The sequence below is a fragment of the Dreissena polymorpha genome, chromosome 1 (genome assembly GCF_020536995.1).
Source record: "Dreissena polymorpha isolate Duluth1 chromosome 1, UMN_Dpol_1.0, whole genome shotgun sequence".
In the NCBI taxonomy this organism is placed as follows: domain Eukaryota; kingdom Metazoa; phylum Mollusca; class Bivalvia; order Myida; family Dreissenidae; genus Dreissena; species Dreissena polymorpha.
The window spans coordinates 163,689,434-163,715,529 of record NC_068355.1 but is presented as its reverse complement, the minus strand read 5'-3'; the positions used below and the strand labels follow the sequence as shown (position 1 = coordinate 163,715,529).

Below are 26,096 nucleotides of genomic sequence, written 5' to 3'. Positions count from 1 at the left end.
GAGTTTTACCTTGACCTTTGATTGACCTTGACTCTCAAGGTCAAATTATTAAATTTTGCTAAAATTGCCATTACTTCTTTATTTATGATTAGATTTGATTGATACTTTGACAAAACTACTCTTACCTGACATACCACAATAGACTCCACCCAAACCATCCCCCGTGCCCCCCCCGACCCCCCCCTAATTTTTTTTTTAAGATCATCTCGCAAATGACCACCACACCCTCACTCTATACCCCCACCCCAATTTTTTTTAAACGGTTAAACAACACAAATATTTTTTTTGTTATTTTATGTTTGAAATACCGTCCAACCATCGCACCCAAGAATCCCCCCCCACCCCCTCCCGCCCCCCCCGAAACCCCCCCTATTTTTTTTTTTATTATTTATTTTTTTTTAAAGATCATCTCACAAATGACCACCACACCCTCACACTATACCCCCACCCCACCCCACCCACCCCCCCCCCCCAATTTTTTTTTTGAAACGGTTAAAAAAGCACAAATATTTATTTTTATTATTTTATGTTTGAAATACCGTCCAACCATCGCACCCAAGAATACCCCCCCCCCCAATGTCCACACCCCCACTCTATACACCCCTCTTCACTCCACCCCTCCCTCCTTTGTGATTGAAAATGAGAGTCCCTTCACCTTTAAAAAGAAAATAGATGAGCGGTCTGCACCCGCAAGGCGGTGCTCTTGTTATTAACAATTTATGATCTTTTATGTGCGTCCAACACTTTAAAGAAATACTCATGCTTTACAACTGTGGATTATTTTTCCAACAGAGGAACCATTCTTCATTTGGACATCAAGTCAAAAAACATCGTGCTTGACAAAATGTACAACGCTAGATTAATAGATTTTGGCTTATCGAGGGAGTCTATGGCAGGAAGGAATATAACGACAGCGCATTTCTCAGGAACGGAGTTATATCGACCACCAGGTTTTTACAAACCGTGCCACTTACTGGATTATTATGCGTTCGGTGTTGGTAAGTTTTGAATCAATATTTGCGCAACACAGTAATATTGTTTGTACGAACAAAGTGTAATGCATAGCAAGTAAAACGTTCTAACAGTTTTAGAATTCAATTTTTCCATTTTCGGGCACATGTGTCGGTCCCTAATTCTATACACCTCTATGGCAAGGATGTCACTTATATCAACACCTCTGTGTAAGACTATCCGACCGCACCTTGTGATAGAGCAACGAACGAAATTGTTCGCATCTTGTGATAGATGCGAGTGGAATAAAGGGAATGTGTTCTCAACACGTCATCTATAAGACCTTTATAAGTGTAAAAAGCAAAATTGATTTTCACGTAAATGATATAACATTCAATATCTTAAATATCGGTATAAAAATGTGATGTTTTTCATCTATATTTTATTTGTTTTACACGCTGGAGCGCAAGTGACCCTCCTCTCCTCTTAACCTGTGACTTAAGTAATATGTCTTAGTTTAAAAATGCTGATAAGTATAAGAGAACACATAGAATATATTATTTTTAGATCAATCAAAATTAGGGGGGGGGGGGATAAGGCGCGGAATTAATTTTGCAACGTTTTATACGCCAAAGTAATGACATCCGGAATGAATGTCCAAACATCGATATGAATAGCTCAATTTTAAATTAAACGTTCCGACACGGTGATCATGCTTACATCTTAATATGGTTAATGTTGTGTTGTATGTACTCTTGATTAAAGTAGACGATTTGTCACAGGTCTTAATGCATGACTAACCAACAAAAATGTTTCTCTTTATAATATGTCTGGTGTTTGATTATAAATTATTCCTCTTTTTGAAACATACTTTACGACTCATTATATTGGCACATTTGAATGACTACTAACATGTTAATCGTTGTAAATTAAATCAATTCGTATTAAATTAACGGGTTACATGATGTTTACCCATCCACAAAAACACATATTTATTTATTTGTTAGTTCGTTCGTTCGTGCGTTTCTTTAATAAAATAGTTAATTAGTTAGTAATTGAGTTAGTTAGTTATATTATACAAAAACTGTTGTTTTTTCCGCAGTAATTCGAGAAATTTTGACCGGTATTGGTCCTGATGGAACAGGATCTGAGAAAGCAGACGTACCTCAGACACAATTGAGGCAATTGGATAAGCGAAATTTCGAACTTTTGATACAGGTAAATTTGTATTGATTTAACTCGTCATGCTTGAAAATACGGTTTGTTTTTATTTAAACTCGTATTGTTTAGTTCGGAAGTTTATTTAGTTTGGATTGTTGCGTACCAAAATATATATAATGAAAGGTAAGATAAGCTTAGGCCGATTCCGATATTGTATCTGTTCAAATGTGTATCAAGTAATCTTACTGTCTTCATATAACCCCAGTTGAAATCAATGGCAATACATACAATATATTAGGAGAAACATTCTCTATCATCCAACAAGCAAACACCTCAATAATTAATGCAATCACAACTACCCCATTAAACGCATAGGACGGTAAAAGGATTGCTCTTAAAAGCATTTTATTACAGCAAGCTTTTTCGGAAAAGTAAATATGTTATATTAATGACCATGATATTAATTGTTTAAAATGAAAATATTATGTTTTTATGCTCCCGGTAGGGTGGCATATAGCAGTTGAACTGTCCGTCAGTCAGTCAGTCAGTATGTCAGTCCGTCCGTCCGTCCGAAAACTTTAATGGTCATAACTTTTATAACTTTTAATATAACAATTTGATATTTGGCATACATGTGCATCTCATAGAGCTGCACATTTTGAGTGGTAAAAGTTGAAGGTCAAGGTCATCCTTCAAGGTCAAATGTCTAATATATTGCGTCTGTCTGTCCGTCCGAAAACTTTAACTATTGAAGATATCAACTTGGCGCTGAACATTTTGAATTGTGAAAGGTGAAGGTGAAGGTCAAATGTCAAATATTCCGTCCGTCCGAAAACTTTAATATTGGTCATAACTTTTTTACTATTGAAGATAGCAACTTGACATTTGGCATGCATGTGTATCTCCTGGAGCTGAACTATCCTGTTGTATTGGTTTAGCTTTTTGTCTGTAATTTTACGTCAATATTTGGGTTAAGAACGCTATCTTTCCCAAAAGGTATAAATATTGTCTTAATAGTATCAACTATTAGTTAATATGTTTATCTCGGATCTTATCGCGCTGTATACAAGTAGTGCATGTTGCATGATTTCGGAAACATGGAAACAGAAACTGTACAAACGCGTCTTTGTCCGTCCGTCCAAAATCTAAATTTACTTCAATTTCGTTTCTCTGGATAAGTTTCCCGTTTCATTATTGCCGACGTTGAAACGTTCGTTCTTACGTCTGTTCGTTTGGTACTTCATTTCCGTTACAAATGTATCGAAGTGCTGACCTGATTTTGATCAAGCTTTTTCTTGGGATACGGTAGTATTAGCGCATAGCATTGTCTTGTCGCTCGGGTCACATTTTCAGAGTAATATTTCATTTTAATTATATAAATGACGTTTAAGAAACAATTATTTTAATAAGCACATTTACAAGAATTTGAATAGAGTTGAAATGAAACTTCGTTTGAGAAACATTCAAAGTCATGATAGTCCGTCGCAAGAAATAGTTAAGGGCTTCATTCACGTTCAACCGCAAAGGCATACATTTCTCTAATTGTGCTTAACGTTTAACGTTTAATAAGGTGCCTTGCAACATGTAAATGCTTGTATACCTTTACACGAGATAAACTGATAATTTGAACGTTAATTCTACGGAATAATACAAACTAGCTAAACAAATACAAAACATGAGCATACGTAGTGTTTTACATATTATGTTAATAGAACATGTGATGTAATATATTAATCTTATTGATATTCAATTGATTTGGTTTACACAGAGGCGAATATGGAACGTTAATGTCTGGGAGAAATTGTCAGAAATAGCTGATCGATGCATTTCTAGTTGTCACGACAAAAGCAAACGAATAACGTCAGCTTCAATGCGCTCGTCATTGAAGGTGAGTATAGTTTAATAAACCATTAAATATAAAAACAAACGTTTAAACAACACAGACTGTTAAATATTTAGAAATAATAAAAGAAAATTGACATTGATTACGGCGTCACATTCAAACAAACAAACAACATACTGTAGCTTGAGCATTAACTATGTGTGAAGTCAGCGTCACTTAATTCTGCCCATAATTTATGAGGATTAGGATTGTTGAAAATAAAAGATTTTAGACAAAAAAAAACAATTTATTGTTCAATGGTAGATTCTTCACTTATGAAGCAAATTACATTTGATTTGCAGTTGTTGGTCATCTAAATGGTTCGTTTTTTTTAAACAGTCGATGTTAATAAAAGAAGGACTAAAAGAGTGGACGGTCTTGGGGGACAATAAGTGCGAAATATGTGTGGTAAATGAACAATTGGAACAAAGTAAGTGATTGACTTCATTAACTATTGAATAACCCGACTGGTAAAAGCATATAATACAACAACACTCGGATTAATAAAACAAGAAACATATTGAAAACAAAAGATTCGGAATGAAAAAAGTGGTTGAGGCGAGAGTCTTTTGAATTGCATGGGTTTATGTGTGTGTGGATAGGCGGGGGAGGGGTAAGGGTGGCTAAAATGTTTCAATAATTTCGCCTTTTTTTTGTTTCATGCAATCTTATTTGCATCACGAAATGTTATTGGAAAATTATGTTGTTTTAAGGTTTTTCCGAGAAGACCATGAAGTGATTAGATTTGAATTGGTCAGATGTTGTTCTCAAGGGGTAGGACAAGCAAATACATAAGTGGATAGTATTTATTAACTGGTCGATCGGTATTAAAATTGCAGTAATTGGTTTTCATAAACAAAGCTTGTGAATATTCATCAATAACATTAAAACAAGTCGAGTCCGAATAGTACAACAATGTTCTAAGTTATATTAAGTTTATTTGCAATAATAACCATGTACACATTTTTAAGCATAATCTTCTTAAGTTGTAGAATCACTTCACTCGATTATATATATTCATATAAATATTAATATAAATATTAATATAAATATATAAATATATAAATATATATATATATATATATATATATATATATATATATATATATATATATATATATATATATATATATATATATATATATATATATATATATATACATACACACACTTTTGCATTACTTATGTTGGATGATAAACTTACTGATAAAATAAATAATTTAAAAATTAAATTTCAGCTATATACGCAGCGGATAAACCTTAGTACAGCTTTGTTCTTTTATTGATATGAAGTAACCAATTGCCAGACATTATGACACAAAACAAATGTAATAGACATGACGCGGAAATACACAACCAACCCCCGAAAACAAAAACTGGGGTCAAAGCTTTAAAACGTTCCAAGCAATGCATTTGCGGTGAAAACCAGTTAAAAGAAGCTACAACCTCATAATTGTTGCATAGTTATTCACAAACATTTCATTGTAAAATATCTTTTAGTAACATCCCTACTCAAAATCAACGAACATTTCGTACAATATTTCGTAAAATATATACTTAACCAATTAAAAATCAGTGTTCCTTACGGCAATTGCCGATTAAACACAGATGTGGTCTAGTAAAATAGATGTTTGTAGATACAAAATGCTCGTGTTCATTATTGTTTTGCATATTTAATTCCATTTTAATTTCCCGCAACAAATCTCTTCATTTGACAAATGAACATTAACGTGGTGTTGGTGTGTCGTATGAATAGATTTATTCGCGGGAAATTAAAATCTAATTAATTGTGACACAAATAAATAAAAACGAGCATTGTGTATCAACAAAAATCTATGTAATCATACCACATCTAGCGTTGAAATTGTGGCTATTGCTATAAGAAAAACTGGTTGTTAAGGTGTTTACTTTATTTTACGAAATACTTAACGAAAATTTCGTTGATTTTTTTTTTTATTGTTATAGAGGCTTTTACCACGGAGCATATTTTAGTTTTGGAATGTTTCAAATGTGGTCTACATAATCGCGTAAATATACAAGACTGTGAGTTATCGTTTTGAATTACAACCTTTACATGTGCGTTTAATATTTTGTTATTAATGCATATGCTGATATTTTATTGCAGAATATAGTTTTATTGGCCCAATAACTGGAAAATATCATTCTTCAAACTGCACGACACAGATCAAAACATGCTGTGCCTGCATGCGAAACGGGTATATAAATCCAGTCAAGTGCCAAGGGTGCGATAAAGATAACGAGATCAAAGCGATTATCGGTAAGACAACGCGAAACATAACTGGGCTGATTCAGCAACTATGTGATATATAATTATTAAGTCATTGACCATAATCCTTAAAAAATACACCAATATTAACACACATTAAATTTAAATTTAGTTGAATTTTGATTATAAGAAATATCCGATCGCGAACACCTTAAAACATTATTTAAGGAGATGGATGGGGTGCCATTTTAATAGCTGGATATGACGAAGACAACAGTTTCTTTCAAAAAGATGTGAAGGTGTTTGCACATGCTATATCATCGAAGGTTCTACCATCAATGTGTGTTAGGTAAATGCAATGTTTTTTTTTCAACATTATTTATCATATACATACATTTAATTTAATGAAGTCCCTGATACTGTGTCTATTATTGGATGGTTTATATATTTTTAGGCGTCAATTGCTTAGACAATACAGGACAATGCATACATTACAATAATTCAATTATAAAATATCTTAGACATAAAATGATATAATGCAATTTAAATTGGGCTAATAATAGTCACAGTTAGATCTTATCACAAGAGTAAACACTCTTATTAATCTTTGAGTTTCAAATAAATCAGCAATACTATTAAACACTTACAATATAGTTACTCAATTGCTTAATTTGCACCTTAAAAATCACCACGATTAACAATATTTACAAATAACTGTTACTGCTCAATGCATTAATTTTCTGTACATCTTCTAGCACTTTGATAATAATTGATCCGGAAAGTAATACAGAACGGCCCGTGTCAGCAAAGATTTATGATGCGTTTGAGGAGATGGTCAAACGAGATATACACACGTTGGTGTTCCTTTACTCGGGACATCACGGTAAAACAGGATTTCAAGTTGGCATTAACGAATATGTCAGCATACAACTCATAAACGACATGATACAAAAATGTACAAACATTAAAAGAGTGATAGGGTTTATGGATTGTTGCCAACCGGAGGAAATCAAAGTAAACGCAGAACAAAAACTCATTCAGTTCAACGCAACAAGTAGTGCGGATGAGGTCATATGGAAAAAAGGAAAGCAAAGTTATTTTACCAAGGTGTTGGTACAGGCGTTTACAATGAAAGCTTCAGGTGGCAAATGTAAATTTTCGGGTTGTGAATGTTGCATAGATGGGGACTTCATAACAATCGACAAATTAAAGAATTACATTGAAATACATAGACAAAACGGACTTCTACCTCACGATCCCCAATGGTTCGTTAGCAAAATTGATTGGGTGAATGAATACCTAGCATACAATTACACATATAAAGTTGCATTTCGTTTCGAAATTGTACTTCCAAACCCGTTTACGACAAAACAGGCACACGAGGTTTTAGCAACAACTGTTGTTGACTATCAGGGCCTGATACAAAAGATCCTTTTTCCGAAGTTTGCTAGTAGGTATTGTGTATGTCTTGACTTCTTTTAAAGAACAAACAAGAAACATAAAGTAGTCATTTATGTATTTTTGCTGTATATTTCTTGATGAAACAAAATACAGTTACCAGGAATTTAAATGTGCAATTTATTTATTAAACAAATGGTAACATTTGTGTTTTTCAATAGTATTGCATGCAATTGAGAGCCACTGATCATATAGGATCAGTGATGACATTGTTCAGTTAATGACACTTTAGTTTATATTAGCGTGTATTTTCTGGGCTAAAACTGTAACGCTTTCAATAACTGTTTATACTCGTATCTATGTGCTAAGGATTTGTGAACAGGCGATATGTGTGCAACCAGAGAGTTAATAGTTTAGCATTAAAAGGTATAGTTTGCTTAAAATATACTCTTATATATGTCGATTTTATTAATAACATCAACCATACAGTAATTTTTTTTAATCATGCAATCAATTCCATCATTTATATGTTTGTTCAGTTCAGTAAATTGCGAATTTTCGACATTTTGTTCTCACAAATTCCTTCAGTTTCAACCGGATCATTCAACAAATTACACTATGGGGATATTCGTTCCACACATAAATTAAACTAACACATGCGCACAGTAATGTTTCACGAAATAGTAATTGAAATAGAAAAAAATAACGAGATGCATACCTTAATTGCAATTTTACAAATATTAACTCAGATAATTTTTTTGTGACGTAAAGCATGTGCACAATCTTTAAGCTCATTTTTACGAAATATGGTTTGGTTTGCGTTTCGCGTAGCGGCGAGGAATTAAGACATCAAAGTTAATGATTCTTATATTTGCAGACTTATTGGGAGAACGACTGAATACACAAGGAAAGTCTATCTCACATACAAATAATGATGTTGATTTCTTGTGCATTGTTTATGAGACGGGCCCCTACAGTTGTGAAGAGGTAGATAACATAGAAGCACTTCTGCTGGCATGGAACTCGAAGCGTTTGTTGTTCTGCAAGTTACGATTCTCTATGACAAGCAATTTTCAGAAACCGTTTGGCTTTTTCTTAGAGAACGGCAAATCTGTCCAGGATTGGATTTATGAAAACGATAAATCTATAAAGGATTACCTGTATGAAAAGGTAATGTTTATGCTATTAAAGTTTATTTCAATAAATTAATTAAAACAAAAACATGAGCTACATCGCAACGACTTAAATATTGTTCTCTCTGTGACAGTGTATCTCAAAAGTTGACCAAACACGTGAATTTTTTTTATCACCGCGTGAATTTTTTTTATCACCGCCTGAAAATGATATGCGTAAAGCGTATTATAAGAAAATGCAAATATTTAATTAAAGCCATCACAAAATGAGACTCCTACTTTGATACAAATATCGAAAAGAGTCAGTTGTTCATCCAGAGGTTTATACTAGCACAGGACACCGAGTTTTGATTGGGCTAATCCATTGTATAGCAACTGTCAAAATTATAATGTTTGAGATGGCTACTCAAATACTTTTACTTTTAAAAATGTTTAACGCCAAAATCATCTTAAGTTAACAAACTTTATGATGCCTTTGACATGTCCAAAGTACTTCCTTGCTGTATTATATGTTATGCTCTCCATGAATGGAGGAAAATAAACTTTATTTTTTACGATATATATATATGTATGTTGACAATACTATAAATTGAAAACTATACTATTTATAAATATATTTAACAAATACGTATATTGTGATGAAAAGGAATTTTAAAATGTAGTGGAATACCATAGATGCTTAGTTATTTTAGTAAATTGCAAACCAAACGTATGCACATTTTCCAGAATGAAATTAAGATGAAAGAAATGGAGAATATCTTACAAGAATTACAAGATAAACAGAAAAAGTGCAACAAACCCGAAAACACGTTAACAAATTTTATTTTAAACGTGTCTTCATTTATAAACTGGTGTAAGCAGACCAAGGTAAGTCGTCAACAAAATATTGTATGTGAGTATTTCTTTAATGAACCATGTCAATGACATGGACTTCTGAAAAATGCAGCCGTCAGAGATGTACATGTATACAGAAAAAATATGGCGCCACATGTGATTTAACATTCATGATTCAATTATTATTCTACTGCGTTTGCTTTAACTGCTAGGTGCTGCCTTGTATTTGCATGTGCAATTATATCTGTATTTAGTTCATGTTGAACAGTTTTTCATTATAACTTTCGTTATAAGTACGCAAAAACAGTTCCTTTATATCGTACGCAAGCTTTCATAAGTTCCAGTCATTGAGAAACACGACCTTAAGAAATAGACTAGGAGACATCGAGAAATTTACCTTGAATCCATTAAGAAATGACTGTTCAAACATTAAAATCGCCACATCTCTTTAAGACCGCTTTGTTGATTTTAAAACATTTCAAAGTCATCGTCGAAATAAAGGTAGTTTTCTTCGATTGACAAAAGCAAAGTAATGAAATCATAAAGTTTGAGTTAACAAAGATACTAGTTATAACACGACACCATCACCGATAGTATGTTAATATAAATGATAATTCAATGGTTCCACATTAGTGACACTAAAAAGGTTTTGAGTAGGAGTGCAATGCGTTGCATTTTCTAAAAACACATGTGTCGTCTTCATTAATTATGCATATAATTGAGTTGTGTTGTTTCCTTTCAGCTCAAGCATCGAAAATTAAAAATTCGCTTCATTGATCTCTTTGAGGAATGTTCCAGCTGCATCGTGTATCTTTTGTTGATCACTCCAGGTAGTATTTGCATTAACATTCAATTTCATTCAACGAGTGTTAAACAAATACCTGCTTGAAATAGTAGAGTCGACTAATTACAGAAGGGTCACCGTTTGTGTTCTGCGATTTATAAGCAATTAAACGCTAACAAAGCTTTGAACCATTTTTTCGTTTAAACTGTTTTCAGCTACCATGTATTTGAAAACGTAGTACGCTGAAATATAACCTTTTTCGTGATAAGAATGCACCCATGCAAATCTTTTTTGTTCTGTAGTATCTATTTAAAGTGATATTATGCGCATTTTTTACTGTTGATTTGAGCTGAAAAGAATTAACAGGTCATAAGAGTTAGTTAAAATGTGGTAACTGACCAAATATCCTCAACCTATCTTGCTACCAGTTGCTTGTAATATATATATATATATATATATATATTATATTTGATATTTAACATTACTGTACAGTACTCATAGCCAAGTGGAACTGTCTTTTTAATAGGATCGGAGTAAGTGTTCATGTGTCGTATGAACGAATCTGCACTAAAACTAAATTTAGATTCACAGCGTACATGCATGATCAGTTGTCAAACGAAAATATGGTTGATATTTAAATGCATTATTTTTCTCTTTCCGTTATATTTTTGTATTATGTTGATGCTGCATTAACAAATATAAGTGTATATAAAGTGAAAACACAAAAAAATAAACAACGGTTGCCATAGACACCTATAAACATAGCATATGTTAGATGCGCATAATATCACTTTAAATCGCTATTGCTTTACGTGTATTTTCTGTTGTATCGTCCATTGCTCGAACTCTTTCTCAAAATCGAGGCTTGATCATATCAACATGGCAAGCATGTTTCACAAGGATTGAATTGAAATGTTAGTAAAAACATTGATTTGTTTTTTAAGCAACTATACTATTAGAGCCAAGTTCAACATTCATACCGACGATGAATAGAATGAAATCAATTGTTTAATTTCACAGAAATATTGGAGGATGAAAACCATGAACAAAAGACAGGAGTTAGTAAGGAAAAGAACACACTTACAGATGAAGAGGAATAAAACAATTAATATTTGGACTACAATGTCCAGGATGAGTTAAGTTGGATCGTGTGTAAAGGCTCAACATATAAACTTGTTCAGGTTTTTCATTTGTTTTTTGTATGACGTATCCATTATTTCAATTTTTTTTAACAAACTTGGTTTTTAATAATAGTATGTTTTGGTCTATTCTTTTCGCAGTGAATTGAATGTTGGACATATCATAATGAAATAGTCATCATCTTCAAAAAATATCTCTAACATGACATTTTGTGCATTAGCTCTGAGATCTTTCTATATTGTTATGTCTACCTGTTTCAATAGCTAATTTGTGGGACGATAGTCGTAATTTTGAGAGGCATAGTCGCTATTTTTTGGCAAATAATCAAGATAAGGCTCGAAATCCAACGTGCAAATAATTTGCAGGTCATTAATGAGCTGCTATTATTGAGTTCTACCAAAATTGTTCGAAAACATCTACAACAGTGGACTTAAAACGATATGGAAGGTATCGAGATTGACAGAAGAGGATTGAGTCAAAAGTATGAAAAACCGAACGAATCCAATAATTAGTTCACATTTAAGGCCCGATTACCTTTACAAATGTTCGTACTTTTGAATCGTTTATACAATTAAGATATACATGTAATTATGTTATTTGATTTGTTGAGTGTACACCAGAATTTTATTATACGAACGTTTTTGTTTATGTAAAGTTGACACCTTCCTAGTTCCCCATAAACTCCCATAACTGCGGCTAGATGAGTTGATACCTAAAGGAGCATTTTACTCGTTCTAAATCAATAAACTTGTCGAAACCCAAATTTAGCACCCATAATTAAAGGTTGCGCCCACGAATGCGTCAAAAAGTTGGCAAGCAATTCTTGGTTTAACATCTAGATTTTTTAGAGTATGCATTTAAATATTAAGGGCTTTAAGTCCTTTCCAGCAAGAGACGCAGCGTTAAGTGAAAACGAACCCTTGTACTTAAATACTGTTCCTAAATAGTTGAAGTCATCAACTGTTTCTAAATTTTCACTTCTAAATGACCACTTTTCATTTTGAAAAGACGGTCGATTTCTTCTCAATATCATTACCTTGGTTTTACTTATATTAACTTCAAGACCCCACAGATCACAATATTTACCTAAATGATTAATACTTTGTTGCAGATCAGTTACAGACTTGCCGAATATAATCATGTCATTTTCTAAAAATTGTCAAAGGCATCTATAAATAAAGACAACAGTACTGGCGATAATACCTCTCCCTGTTTTAGCCCAATCGCACAATTAAAGAAATTCGAGTTTGAATTACATATTTTAATACAGCATTTCACTTGGGAATACATGTCTTTCATGATTGTTAAACGTTTACCGCTAATACCTGCGTTATAAAGCTCATACCATAGTCCATATAAATAAACCGAATCGAATGCACTTGTCATATCAATAAAACAGTACAATCGTCCGTTAGTATTCATGATATTTTGAACAATAGCATTAAGAACAAATTTTGCGTCACTAGTTGAACGGTCTTTTCGGAAGCCGAATTGTGCGCCACTTAAAATGTCATTACTTTCACATTAAATATTGAATATCTTTAACAGATATTGTATATCAAAACTTTCGGTGAAATATTCGTTTATCAAATACGATTTATGGCATTTGAGCCGATGAACTGCCATCTCTTTTTCGTCTATCGTAATTGGACAATCTAGCTCTTTAAACCTGCCGTTATCAGTGTTAAAATTATACACATTGCAAAGTTGTCCCGCTTGAATATTATTTAAGCTTTTTAAAACGTTCTGAAGAGATGAAAATAGTCATAACAATCATTAACAGACAACGAATAAGTAATGTTGTGATTTGTTTTGTTAAAAAACTTCCAAAATGTGTAGGCTTTAGTGTCTAAGATTAACAATTTCTTTTATTTTTTGTTGTTGTTACATCATGTTATGTGAATATTACATTATTATATGTGAAGAACATACAGTTTGTTAACAAATTTATTTATTTTGAAACTGTTATTTTTATTAACATTTTATAGACCATGTTTTTCAAATAGAAATATTGAAATATCAAATTAATATATGCTGTGTAAATACTGTATGTTTCTTAAGAAAATTGATTTTAAATCTCGAGTGGATGCGATATGTAGTATTTGTATCAGAACATTATCGTTTATTCAACCATAACGTTTTTCATGCAACACCATGTATTATGAATATATGAATGATATGATATATGTTGAACAAGGACCATAACGGCCTATTTCAACTGTGTAAATATGTATATGTATTTGTCGAAATAAAAGTTTTTCTATATTGTTTTCTTATTTATCATAATCAATCTATCGCTTAATACTATGACTTATATCTCAAAAAGCCGTAACAAACTGTAACAAAGTGCAATTATAATTGTTATAGAAAGTCTAATTTGAAAAGGTAATAAACTTGAAGTTTTTACCGACGGATGATACAAATTGTAAATATATATCGTCATAGCATAAAGAAACATCATCATAGTTTGAATGTTATATCTGAAGAATGTAGCAGTACCACTTTGGTCGATTTGCCAGCAAGCAACCCTAAACGGGTCTTAAAGAGTCTTTCATGGGCTTTATCATGACGAAAATGTAGTATTAAACCCGTGTGGAAACCCCATATAATTGTTTTACGTGTGGGAACCCTACATTTTTATTGCCCGTGAGGGAACCCTATATAATTCTTGCCCATGCCATCTTACGCGCGTTCGACATGGGTTTGTCGTAATTAAAAAAAACCAACAACATGGGTCCATTGTCAAACCAACAAACATTATATGATATTTCCTACAGGATAGACAGGTGGGTCTCAGTAAAATACCCCACATGGGCCCCATTTTAAAGGCCCATGACGGTCTCCAAGTTCCAGCCCGTGTGCGTCCGATGTCAACTATAGCGGGGCACAAGTACAACATGGGCCCGCGTCCAATGTCATCTATAGCGGGAACATGTACATCATGGGCCTGCGTCTAATGTGAACAATAGCAGGGCACAAGTACAACATTGTCCCGCGTCCACTTGTGTGGGACCAACTTGTAATATTAGAAGCATTTCAAATCCATTTTGGATCAAGCAAATAAGCTCATGTTAGTTCACTGCACAAATGTCTGTGAAGGTCCCAGTAGGCAAGCCGCCACCCAGTAGGTAAGACAGTAATTACCTGGGCTGATATACTAGTACACCACGGACCAGGAGGCCGTTTTATCAACAGATCTTAGCGTGATCTTACTTAAGATTCGTAGGATTTTGTCGTACGCTTATCGTAAGTACTGCGTACCGTTTTATCAAAGAAATCGCAGCTAAGATGTCGTAAGATTTGTGCTTAAAGCTACGACTGGATAAGACCACTCTTAGCGTTCGTAAACATGGCGGCCGCACGCGCTTTAAACGATGGTCAACCAAGAGAGATGAGAATGTTTCGAGAAAGAAAGGATTTAGCGATCTCCGTGATGGAGAAATATTGATACTATTGGACGTATTTATGTTTGATAACGTTAAATATATTCGTTATATCATTCTCTGCATTAAACGTCCAAGGGAAATGAAATTTGTGATGTTTGGATAATTAATTCGTTAAATAGGTAAGTATTGAGTCATCTTTATTCAATTTCTATCAAAACAAATGTTTTATGGTTTCTTTTGAAGTAAAACAGTTCATTTGTCATTAAATATTGAATGTTAGGGTGAACTAGAATTCGGATATTTCACATTTCGGACGCTGCTATACAAGTTAGTTGTCGACGCAATATCCTGATATGCCTTTTGCGCATAAAGTTTTGAAGTTTTTTTTCTATCTAATGAATAATAAATAATGCACTGTATAATGTCTTCAATATCTGCCCCAATGATTATAAGTCATAAACTTTGCAATCCCAACATTTAAATATCAATGTTCTGTCAAAATGAGATTTATGAATTGTACAGTAATATATACAGTAGCTGAGCAACATAAATCTCACACTGCACGGTGAGATACAAGGTAGCAAAGTTATATTCTGATCTAGTTACGCTCTTGCCAAATGGCAATATTATTTTAATAACCCTGTATCACACTGTACAATGTCACTTGTCAGTCAGAAGTGGCTTAAACACGGTGCCTATACCACGTGACTTTTTAAGATCTGTGTGGGGAGTTAAATGTCAACAAAAGCACGACAAAGGTAAGATTTTTAAGCATAACTTTTTTAATATGTCACCATTTTCAATGGGATAAAGTGGAGAGCCCGCTCATTCATGAGAGTTTTCTATAGGTATCAGGATTTTGTAAAACAAATGAATATTTTTTCAGTAAAGTGCAACCGCGCGTTTGAACGGTTAGAAAAAGGAAGGATCAGTGTGGGGACATTATTTTATTATGACACAGAAACATCACCTCTCGTGAAATAAAGCAATACACTTTATGGGCGGAGCTTACACTATATCATTTTGCATTCTTTTTTTTCAGGTTTTTTTCATATATTTATGAAAACAAAATCAAGAAAAATATTCTAACAGTAATATGATCTGTGTGGTATACGTGTTTAGAAGGATCTGTGTGGTATCCGTGTTTCTACAATTTACGGATAAATTGAGATAATAACGACAATATATATATATTTTTTATTAATTTCAATTATTTCAACACAACAATTACTACTACTACTACTATTACTACTACTTCAGCTACTACTACTAATACTACTGCTACTACTACTACTACTACTACTACTACTACTACTACTACTACTTCTACTACTACTACTACTACTACTACAACTATTACTACTACTATTTGTAGTAGTTATAATAGTAGTAGTAGAACTATTATTATTATTTACAAATTCATTCATTTCAGTAATCACCTATTTGGCACTAGTGAGCGGACAAGGGTTGAGGGAAGAAAAAACAGAGGAAACAGTTTCACGAGACAGGAATACTATACAGAAGGGGACACTAGGAGTAAGGTGGGAGCGGGCGAGACGAAACGATAGCAAACTGTTGCCAACAATAAGAATGCGGATAGACGAACACAATGGACATTTTAATTCTGACACAAATTCTGCAATAGAAATTGTGTCAAATATTACACAGGTTGACAAAAAGCAAAGGCATGTTCTTTCCGGAGTATAACGTATGTTTTAAAATCAAATTTGGAATACAAACTGATAAAACAGAATCCCCCAGACGTATTGGCTTGTCACTTTGTTGTTATTTAAAGTTTAAGGTAAACGGTATGTTTATTAAAAACAAAATACTGGTCATAGTAGAAACATATATATATGTGTGTGTTTGTGTGTTTTATTTCATATATGGAATTCATATTGTTGCATTAGTTTATTACATAGTATAGATATTGACAATCATTCGCCATGTGTTGGTGATAATGTCATGTTATAAATTATGTCGTTGTATTCAGTGTAACAAATGTATGCTTATCTTTAGCGTTAATTATTTTGAAGAGAATATAAAAAGTAAATGAATAAATATTATATTATATGATTATATATGTACGATTCTCCTCTTGCGTTGTGGATGGATGCAGCTCTGAAGAATGTCAAGACGTATTTCGAATTAAGGAGTATTGTATTGTATACGCAACCACATTGCATACATTGTTTACTGTCAATTACCACGGCCTAGAGTAATTATAAGCAGGCAGTTAATTATGTAAAGCAATCGTGAAAATCCCTAGTATTAGAAACCCTGGATGCTTATGATTATCGAATTAGCTCGTGACAGCGGTATTTAAAATTGAAACCAACGAAAAAACATCGCAAAACTTTAATCAAGTTATAATTAAAAAAAGAATCACAGATTCGATAATACAAATCACAGATGCGATATATTAATGAATAACGTAAATCCAAATTATTGCACAATTATTTGAGATGATTTCAAACACACAAACGAACTAAACGAAACCTAAAAATTAATCAAATTCGGATATCTTTAGAATCATTTTGAAAAGTAAAGTAAAAGTAAAACAACGAATAAAATAACGTAAAACGATAATGAAGTTACACAGACAAACTGTAAACTATTATGATTTTTAATCAGTATTCACTGATTTATGTGAAGTCCTCACGTATCGAGAAAGGTTTGTTTTGTGTTTGTATGTTTTGAAACACTCCTCACTACTGTAACACTTGTCATGCATGTGGGTATTGACGTGCTCTCTGAGGTCATTCTCACTCCTAACTGCCAACCCACACTGGTAACATTTCGCCAATCCCTCTTTTTTGCACTTTTCTCTCTAGCCACGAGTAGGTACTTGTCCGCAAAGCTCCTGCCGCACTGTACACACACGTGACATTGGGGTCCTTTGTTCGTTGAAGCCTTCTAAGATTGTAGGCATCCTGAGAAAAAAACATCATATTTTATTCACGTGACATTTCAATGCGTAAGCACGCTATTTCAAAATGTTAGTATCTGAGGACATGCGTTCGTTAGTTTTAAATTACAAACGATTTGACGATTATTGACTTATTTAAAAATATATGATAACCTGAGAGATGAGATATATTGTATTTTTGTGTTGTTTCAAGAAAATCCGTTCATCTGTTTGTTAGCATAACTGTATAAAAATGTAACTATTTTTAAGGTATTTAATCTTACCTGAAATGCTTTCCCACAGCAGTTATAGTTTCCAGAGTTAGCGTGTCCCCTTATGTGGCGCAATAATCCAGCTCTGGTCTTCGACATTTTTCCGCATTCGGAGCATTGAGCCATACCTTAAAGCAAATATAATATCAAAAATAATATACGATACATTACTTCACCTGACAGTAGTGTTTGGCGCCAAAATAAAAATGGAATTTGATACAATAACATAAAGTATACACTTTTTTAAGCTCGATTGGTCATTGTCGGCTCGGGTACTACTTACATGTACCCCGGGTACTCTTAAGTACTAGTATACTTACATGTACCCCGGGTACGGTAAATATACTTAATCGTTCCCGGGAAATTTAACGCTAGATCGGTCGTTGTCGGCTATTTTTTGGAATTAATTATATTTACATATATGTCAATTTTCTGTAAAATGGCATCTCTATATTATCGAAACTCGTACTCAAAAAGCATGTTACTGCAGATTTTTTAAAAAGAGAAGTTTTATTTAAGATAATCGGTAGCGCGTTTTACGACATCGGATTTGGGGCGGAAATACTTGGGTACAGTCTAATATCGACCGGGTACGATTAAGTATATTTACCTAACCCGGGGTACATGTAAGTATACTTAAGAGTACCCGGGGTACATGTAAGTAGTACCCGAGCCGACAATGACCAATCGAGCCTTATTTAAGGTAAGCATGGACTTGTCATCGATTTAAGATGCTCCCGCGTAAGATTTTAATATTACAATGGGGATTGTACAGCATGCCTGTAAATCATAATTATGTATTAGTTTAACAAGGGGTGCAAGCGTAGTGTATAGCCATTGTGTGTTTTATATGGTAGCGCATTTAAAAATCCCGTTTCAAATACATTGTTGACAAGCATTTTCTTAAACAACTTAATAGAACTGAAAAACTTAAAAACAGTATACCACACAGATCCGTTGAAAAACGTATACCACACAGATCATATTACTGTAATAATAGTTTTCTTGAATTTTGTTTCGTAAATAATTAAAAGAAACCTGAAAATGGATGCAAAATGATATAGTGTAAGCTCCGCCCATGAAATATATTTCTTAATTTCACCAGAGGTGATGTTTTTGTGTAATAATAATGTCCCCACACTGATCCTACCCTTTTCTAACCGTTCAAACGCGCGGTTGCACTTAACTGAAATAATACTTATTTGTTTTATAAAATCATGATACCTATAGAAAACTCTTATGAATTAGCGGGCTCTCCACTTTATCCCATTGAAAATGGTGACATATTAAAAAAGTTATCCTTAAAAATCTTTCCTTCGTCGCGCTTTTGTTGATATTTTACTCCCCACACAGATCTTAAAAAGTCACGTGGTATAGGCACCGTGTTAACTAATAGTGTTAAATCATAAAACATGTGAATTAAATAGATGCCCCAATCATTCAACAAAGTTAGTGAAACACATTTCACATTTTAAAGTAGAGTTTATTTGCAGATTCATTGAGATTGTGTCAAAATGGCTTGGGTCAACACACACGACGCCTCTGTCTTTGTCCGTGGTTTGAAGGTATGACAATAAATAATGTGCTTTTATGGATATACCATTAGAGGATCTATGGCTAGTATTGGCTAGGAAAAAGTGGAATACTACTGTTATGATGATGCAAATATTTCATTTTTTACATCAATGCATTGCACATTACTAAAATATAATGTGTTTAATGTGCATACATAATTTTACTTTTAGTTTTAATTTCTTTCAACAACATAAAAGATTCAATTATATTTCTGTATGTGTGTACACACTGCATCAACACATAAAATATGCATATCAATGTTAAATTTATAATTTAAATGAATTTAAGATTGCGTTAAGCTTACGAGCATCCTATAGCTACCTTCATAAACCGTTTAACCAATGATTGTTCCAACTTAAACTTAGCTTATTATAAATTTGTTATTAGACTTTTCTGGAAGAAAACCACAAGAAACACCTACTGGGGGACTCTGGCTATCAACAATAGGTATAACAATGCCCAGTCAAGTGTACTGTGGTTGAGAGGGCTTTTGGACTGCCAAAGAGTAGATTTAGGTATGTAAACTTACTACATGTATGTTTATTTAGTTCAAAACAGTACATTCAGTTAATCAACATAAGACACCATTTAATAAGCACAAAATAAATCTCCCCACAAAATATTGGATAAAAAGTGTAATGCTTTATGCCTTTAATAATCTTTAGAGCATAATTGTAATCGTCACATCTACATCATAACAATTTAGTAAACGTAAACCGTGAGAAGCCGTAAGCATTGCACCTGTTCGTCCTCTGTGTCTGTCTGTTCATCTGTGGATGGATTTTGCATAACAGCAACTGCTGAATGACCTTAATGTGTTAATGAATTGTAGCTGTACACAAATGTGTAATTAAATTTGTTTTGTTATTTGTTTTCAAGTTTTGAGCATATATACACAAGTTGTTTGTACTGAAGAAATTTGTCTTTTAATGACTGATGGACTTGTATGTGTATCTCAACGTGACATGGGGGCATAAGTAAAGGAGACACATGTAGTTAAAAAAACATTTGATACAGATTTTAAAGTTGCTTTCATATGCACATGCATGTGTTGATAAGAATGGATGCCATAGATTATTGCAAATTTTGTTTTATGAATTTATTTCTTTACCCATTTAAGTCTTAAATTTCATTTATATATGAAGATGTTTATCAATTAAATAAAATGCATAACAATCATTAGTATTGATAATAAATTGGATATCGTAATTAAATCACTAGTAAATATTGATTGTTATTCTCTATCGGCAGGTGTCTACATAAAACTGGCAGTTGTTTATTCATGAGACTCGATGAGTGCTGTCAAGCAGTGGCTGCATGAATGTGCCTGCACAACTTATGCATAGATTAGCAGATGCCACTGCCTGAACAACTTACTGAGGCACAGGAAGTGTATGACGTTGTGCACAGTCCACAACAGGACCACAATGCAGCTTATATGGACAACACATCACTTACTTATTTATATAGTTGCTGTTTTATGCTCACATGTGCACGAAGTGCTATAGGTGAGTCAGTGTGGTCAGTCTATGTTCGGCGACATGTGTTAATATTCAATATTTGACTCTTTGTTGATGAAAGATGGTCATTATGTTTCTGCTAATGATACATAATAACTTAATAAGATAATGATTTCTTGTCTATGAGCTGCTGCATTTCGGTCAAGTGTGGTCAACATCTTTGTAAAAGTGTGGATATTGACAATTTCTTCCGTTCTTTTGTGGATTTTTTTCATTAAAGACACACTTTTTACAATATTCATTTATGCAATGCGTACGATGATTTCATGTTTCCTTTATATTATAACAAAGTGAAAATAAATTCTACTCCTTTATTTAATTATCTTTGTTACATAACAATACAGGGTTTTCTCCAACAACTCTACAGCTAGGGAACAATGAAGTGGAACACTATCTGAAAATGAAATACATTTTATGTTAATAAAATTTGTATTTGTAAGACAAGTGAAATAAAAGGTAAACATTGTAACATAAAGAGATGTGGTTTCTGTTTGTTCTTTAAAGAGCATGTACTGTGTATACTGCACATCAGACAAGGTTCTGTTGGAACTAATAGTTTCATATAAAAAATTCTTGAGAATGAATTGTATCATTTATGTTAAGATGGATTGTTGATTCATTAATACACATTCATGATCTACACTTCATAAGTTAATCTTTTATTTTCATGGAACTCACATCTTTTTTTTCTTACCGGCTCAAATGACTTGGCCTCACATGCGCTGTTCCGCGGATTGCATATAATGATTATATATGAATAAATATGACTCGTAAAATAACATACGTAATCCAATATGTTATTTTAGCTTATGTATACTCGTTAATTTATTTTCTACAAGTCCATGTAAAAAAAATAACTTTTTTTGTATTTACTAAAAAAAAAAAATGAATATTCAATTGATTTTTACAATTGTTATTGTGAAGTGTGATTAACCTTTTTTATGCTCCCCTAAGATTTATTTTGGGGGAGCATATAGTCGCCGCTTCGTCTGTCCGTGCGTCTGTCCGTCCGTGCACAAATTTTGTCCGGGCTATTTCTCAGAAACTAATGACCGGAATTCAATGAAACTTTATGGGAAGCTTCACTACCAAGAGGAGATGTGCATATTATCAGCGGGTTCTGGTCGGATGATTTTTCACAGAGTTATGGCCCTTTGAAGTTTTCCATACACTGTACATATAGTGCAATTCTTGTCCGGGCTATTTCTCAGCAACTAATGACTGGAATTCAATGAAACTTTATGGGAAGCTTCACGACCAAGAGGAGATGTGCATATTATCAGCGGGTTCTGGTCAGATGATATTTCACAGAGTTATGGCCCTTTGAAATTGTCTATAAAAAATTATTGTCCCCCCCCCCAACTACTGTGCCCTCAAAACGTTTCCTTTTATCTGAATATATAGTGCAATATTGTGACAAAAAAAAACTTTGGGGAGCAGCAACCGTCTCCGACGGTTTCTTGTTTTTAAATAACATGTATTTAATAAATCACCATAATAACTTTATATATGAGTCGCGCTCTGAGAAAATGGGGTTTAATGCATTTGCGTAAAGTGTCGTCCCAGATTTGCATGTGCAGTCTGCACAGGCCAATCAGGGACTCACTTTCCGCTTTTATTATATGTTTCGTTTTAAGAAAGACGCTTCTTAGCAAAAATCCAGTTTAGGCAGAAAGTTGTCCCTGATTAGCCTGTGCGGACTGCACATGCTAATCTGGTATGACACTTTATGCACATGCATTAAACCCCCTTTTTCACAGAGCGGGACTCATATGTAAGTAGAGGCAATGTTTTTATTTTGGTATTTTGCGAAATTATTTGTATCTAACGATAATTATTCGTTAATAAATATGGACAATCGATCTTTATGAGCTGTCATACATACAAACAAGTACATTCAATGACAAAGATATTTTGATTTATTACAATGTGAAATGTATCTGTTACCAAGTAACTTAATAAATAACCATATTTATGTCACATAATTAATTTGTGATTATGATAACGTTGTTAAACCTTATTTATTTTATGTGTTTTGTAACATTGACACACCTACACGAATAAATGTGCTAACTTTATACTGTGTACTTGATTAATTATCTTACCAACTTTTGTTCAACTGATGTGATGGTTGAGATCTCATCATTCACACATGGTTGTTGTTGTGCGTCTGAAAAGAAAGTACAAAGTGTTCAATTTTAAACATTCCACAGTTGAACAAAAAAGTGATGAATGGATACCAAAAACCTAAATATAAGAAATAATTATGGTAAATATATGTCATAATATGTTAAAAAATATTTCCATACATGAATTGGACTGGAATGTGTCAATAGAAAACAGCAAACACACAATACACAACAATGATTATTCCTAATGATTATTCCGTGCAAATTCATTATAAATGTTTTTATGTATAATTTAAAGTACAAAATTAACCTTTTGCTCCCAGTCTTACTTTCATTTTTAAAATCTTACATGTGACTGACATTGTGAATTTTTTATATTCATTTTGTGGTAAGAGTAAGTAAGTAAGTAAGGGTCATGAGATTTCATTAGTTAATATACCTTAAAGTCCGTCCATTTTTTGATAACTTTGTCTATCTTGGGGCTACACAATCAAATGCTGTTCACTCTGAAATTGAGTGATAGTTTTCAGGTTTGTGTTTACAATTGAAAATTAATTCTAAAGCTATGTACACTGGGTAATAAAGTAAATTCTATGCCAAAAATAAATATACAGTAGGCATCCGTATATACTATCGCGGTGGTGTAGTGGATGAGGTGTCCGCCTAGCGATCAGGAGTTCGTGGGCTCGCTCTCTACACGAGAAGCATTCTCATTATTTCCATAGACACCAAGTACTGGTTCTTCCCAGGAAACGGACTCGACAGTGTCCATATCTGCCCATATCGGCCTTCATGTAATAGCAATTGACTGTAGGAAGTACGAAGTAGAAGAAGAAGTACGAAAACAAATATATAGCGAAAGAAGCGTAAATGTGTAAGATTAGAATGTTCCTTGAAAAGAGAGATACATTTACTCTAAAAACAAACATAAAAATAAATTGTTTTCTTCAAATGTGGGGCATAGAAATAATGTATTGATTGATACTCGAATAGTCCTCTGCCAAAAACATTAGATATAAACACACGATAACGATTTGTCATTTTAAAGGCTAACAGTTCCAAACGCGGGAAAATATGATTTCGTTATAAGATTACTTGCAACTAGAATTTAGAAAATAAATACATAAAATAAATGCATAAAACATTTCGATTCTTTGGTGTAAAATAACGATATGAATTTAATAAAAACTCAGTATCAATTACGAGACAAATTCACAGACATAAACGCTACAATATTTGAAGACATGAGTCATGATATCCGTACATTTAGTACTACTATTAGTAAATCATAACTATCATTAACTACTTGCCTCTATTTACGTTGTCGGCCATCTTGCTTTTTTACATAAACGCGGGAAATCGTGTGAGCTTTTTCGACTGGTTCGCGATTTTCCAGATCGTACGCTTAACTAAAATCTTAGCTGCGACTCGATACTTACGACGGCGTTCATTAAACGGGTATTAGCGGATCGTAAATGAAATCGTAAGTCAATGATTTAAGATAAGATCCGCTACAGGTGAATTGAGGTAGAAAATTAGATTTCGCTTCCCGAGATCGATCTCAAGGGCACGAAGGTTAATATACTTTATCTCATCCGTGTCCTTGTTATGAAAGTACTGTAAAACTGTTCGAATATGAAAGTTTTGTTGGTACATTTATTTAATGATATTTAAAAAAAAAACGAAAATCCGTGCACAATATCCTTTAATAGTTCATATTATAGGTACTTAACTAAATTAGTACTTGTTGAATAATAGTTGAAACAATTGTAATGAACGTGTTATAAACATACCCAATATTATCCTTGTCCAGGATTGCACCAAGGAGCTTGAGTCTAAATTACAAACACGTCACACAACAGGCTGACAACGAGGCGTACATCTCGTCTAACGTCTAACATCTACTGAAACGTAAATCCCGTCTCATGTACAATTAGTAAAATCCATCAATTATACAATACATCATACATACATCGTAATATCATAATACAAGCGAATAATGATATGTCGACCACAACGTATACTTATTTAATGTTTCATCCAATTTACTTAAGTGAATCACATTTGAAAATACTTCACATAAAGTTAAAGGGCAATAACTCGAACGAAGGGAGGAAACCAATCCTACTACAACGGGTATCGGATTGACTCAGTTATTCCCCTTTTACTGCAATTTTATTCATGATTGTCCAATTTGCTAGTGTATATCACAGGTGGTTAGCGTGTGGCTATGGTATTAATTAGTGAAAACATCATTTTGAATGATAAATAATCATAATATAACGAAAAATTAACTTTTCTGAAGAAAAAAAATTATATATATATATATATTTGACAGTGACTTTTTTTCAGAAAAGTTAATTTTTTGTTATAATATGATGATTTATCATTCAAAATGATGTTGTAACTAATTGATATCATGGCCACACGCTAACCACCTGTGGTGTATATCATATATATGTTTGGTTATTCCGAGTTGCCTTATTTTTATGCCCCATTTCGAAGAAGGTGGCATACATTACTCGCACTCTTCGTCCGTCTTTGCAAAATTTACAGTATCTGCCATAATTTTGAGATTAATTAATGGATTTTGAAATAGAAATATCAGGGTGCAGAATCAACGGGGTTTTCAGGGGTTTACACACGGGCTGGGCAGAATGTAATCACACCGTTAATAACTTTATTTTTGCAAATATCTCAAGTTTTTGAAATACATTTGCCAAAATCCTTAGTGCATACAAGACAGTTTTTTCTTGCAGTTTGTGCCGACGTCTTAATGTATAAGAATAAATCTTT

The 26,096-nt window shown here is 33.2% G+C and overlaps 2 protein-coding genes and 1 long non-coding RNA gene across 6 annotated transcripts in view; 1 reads left to right on the top strand and 2 right to left on the bottom strand.

The window, feature by feature from the left end:
* The window catches only part of LOC127858850 (uncharacterized), a 344,634-nt gene that overhangs the window by 212,770 nt on the left and 105,768 nt on the right, over nucleotides 1-26,096 (top strand). The gene's annotated exons all lie outside the window — the stretch shown is intronic.
* The window catches only part of LOC127858873 (ankyrin repeat and BTB/POZ domain-containing protein 1-like), a 344,964-nt gene that overhangs the window by 231,682 nt on the left and 87,186 nt on the right, over nucleotides 1-26,096 (bottom strand). The gene's annotated exons all lie outside the window — the stretch shown is intronic.
* LOC127858935 (uncharacterized) lies at nucleotides 17,404-25,198 on the bottom strand. Its single transcript, XR_008039201.1, has 3 exons — nucleotides 25,094-25,198; nucleotides 18,089-18,204; nucleotides 17,404-17,829 (listed from the first exon to the last, which is right to left on the bottom strand). It is a non-coding gene; the product is annotated as an uncharacterized LOC127858935 (long non-coding RNA).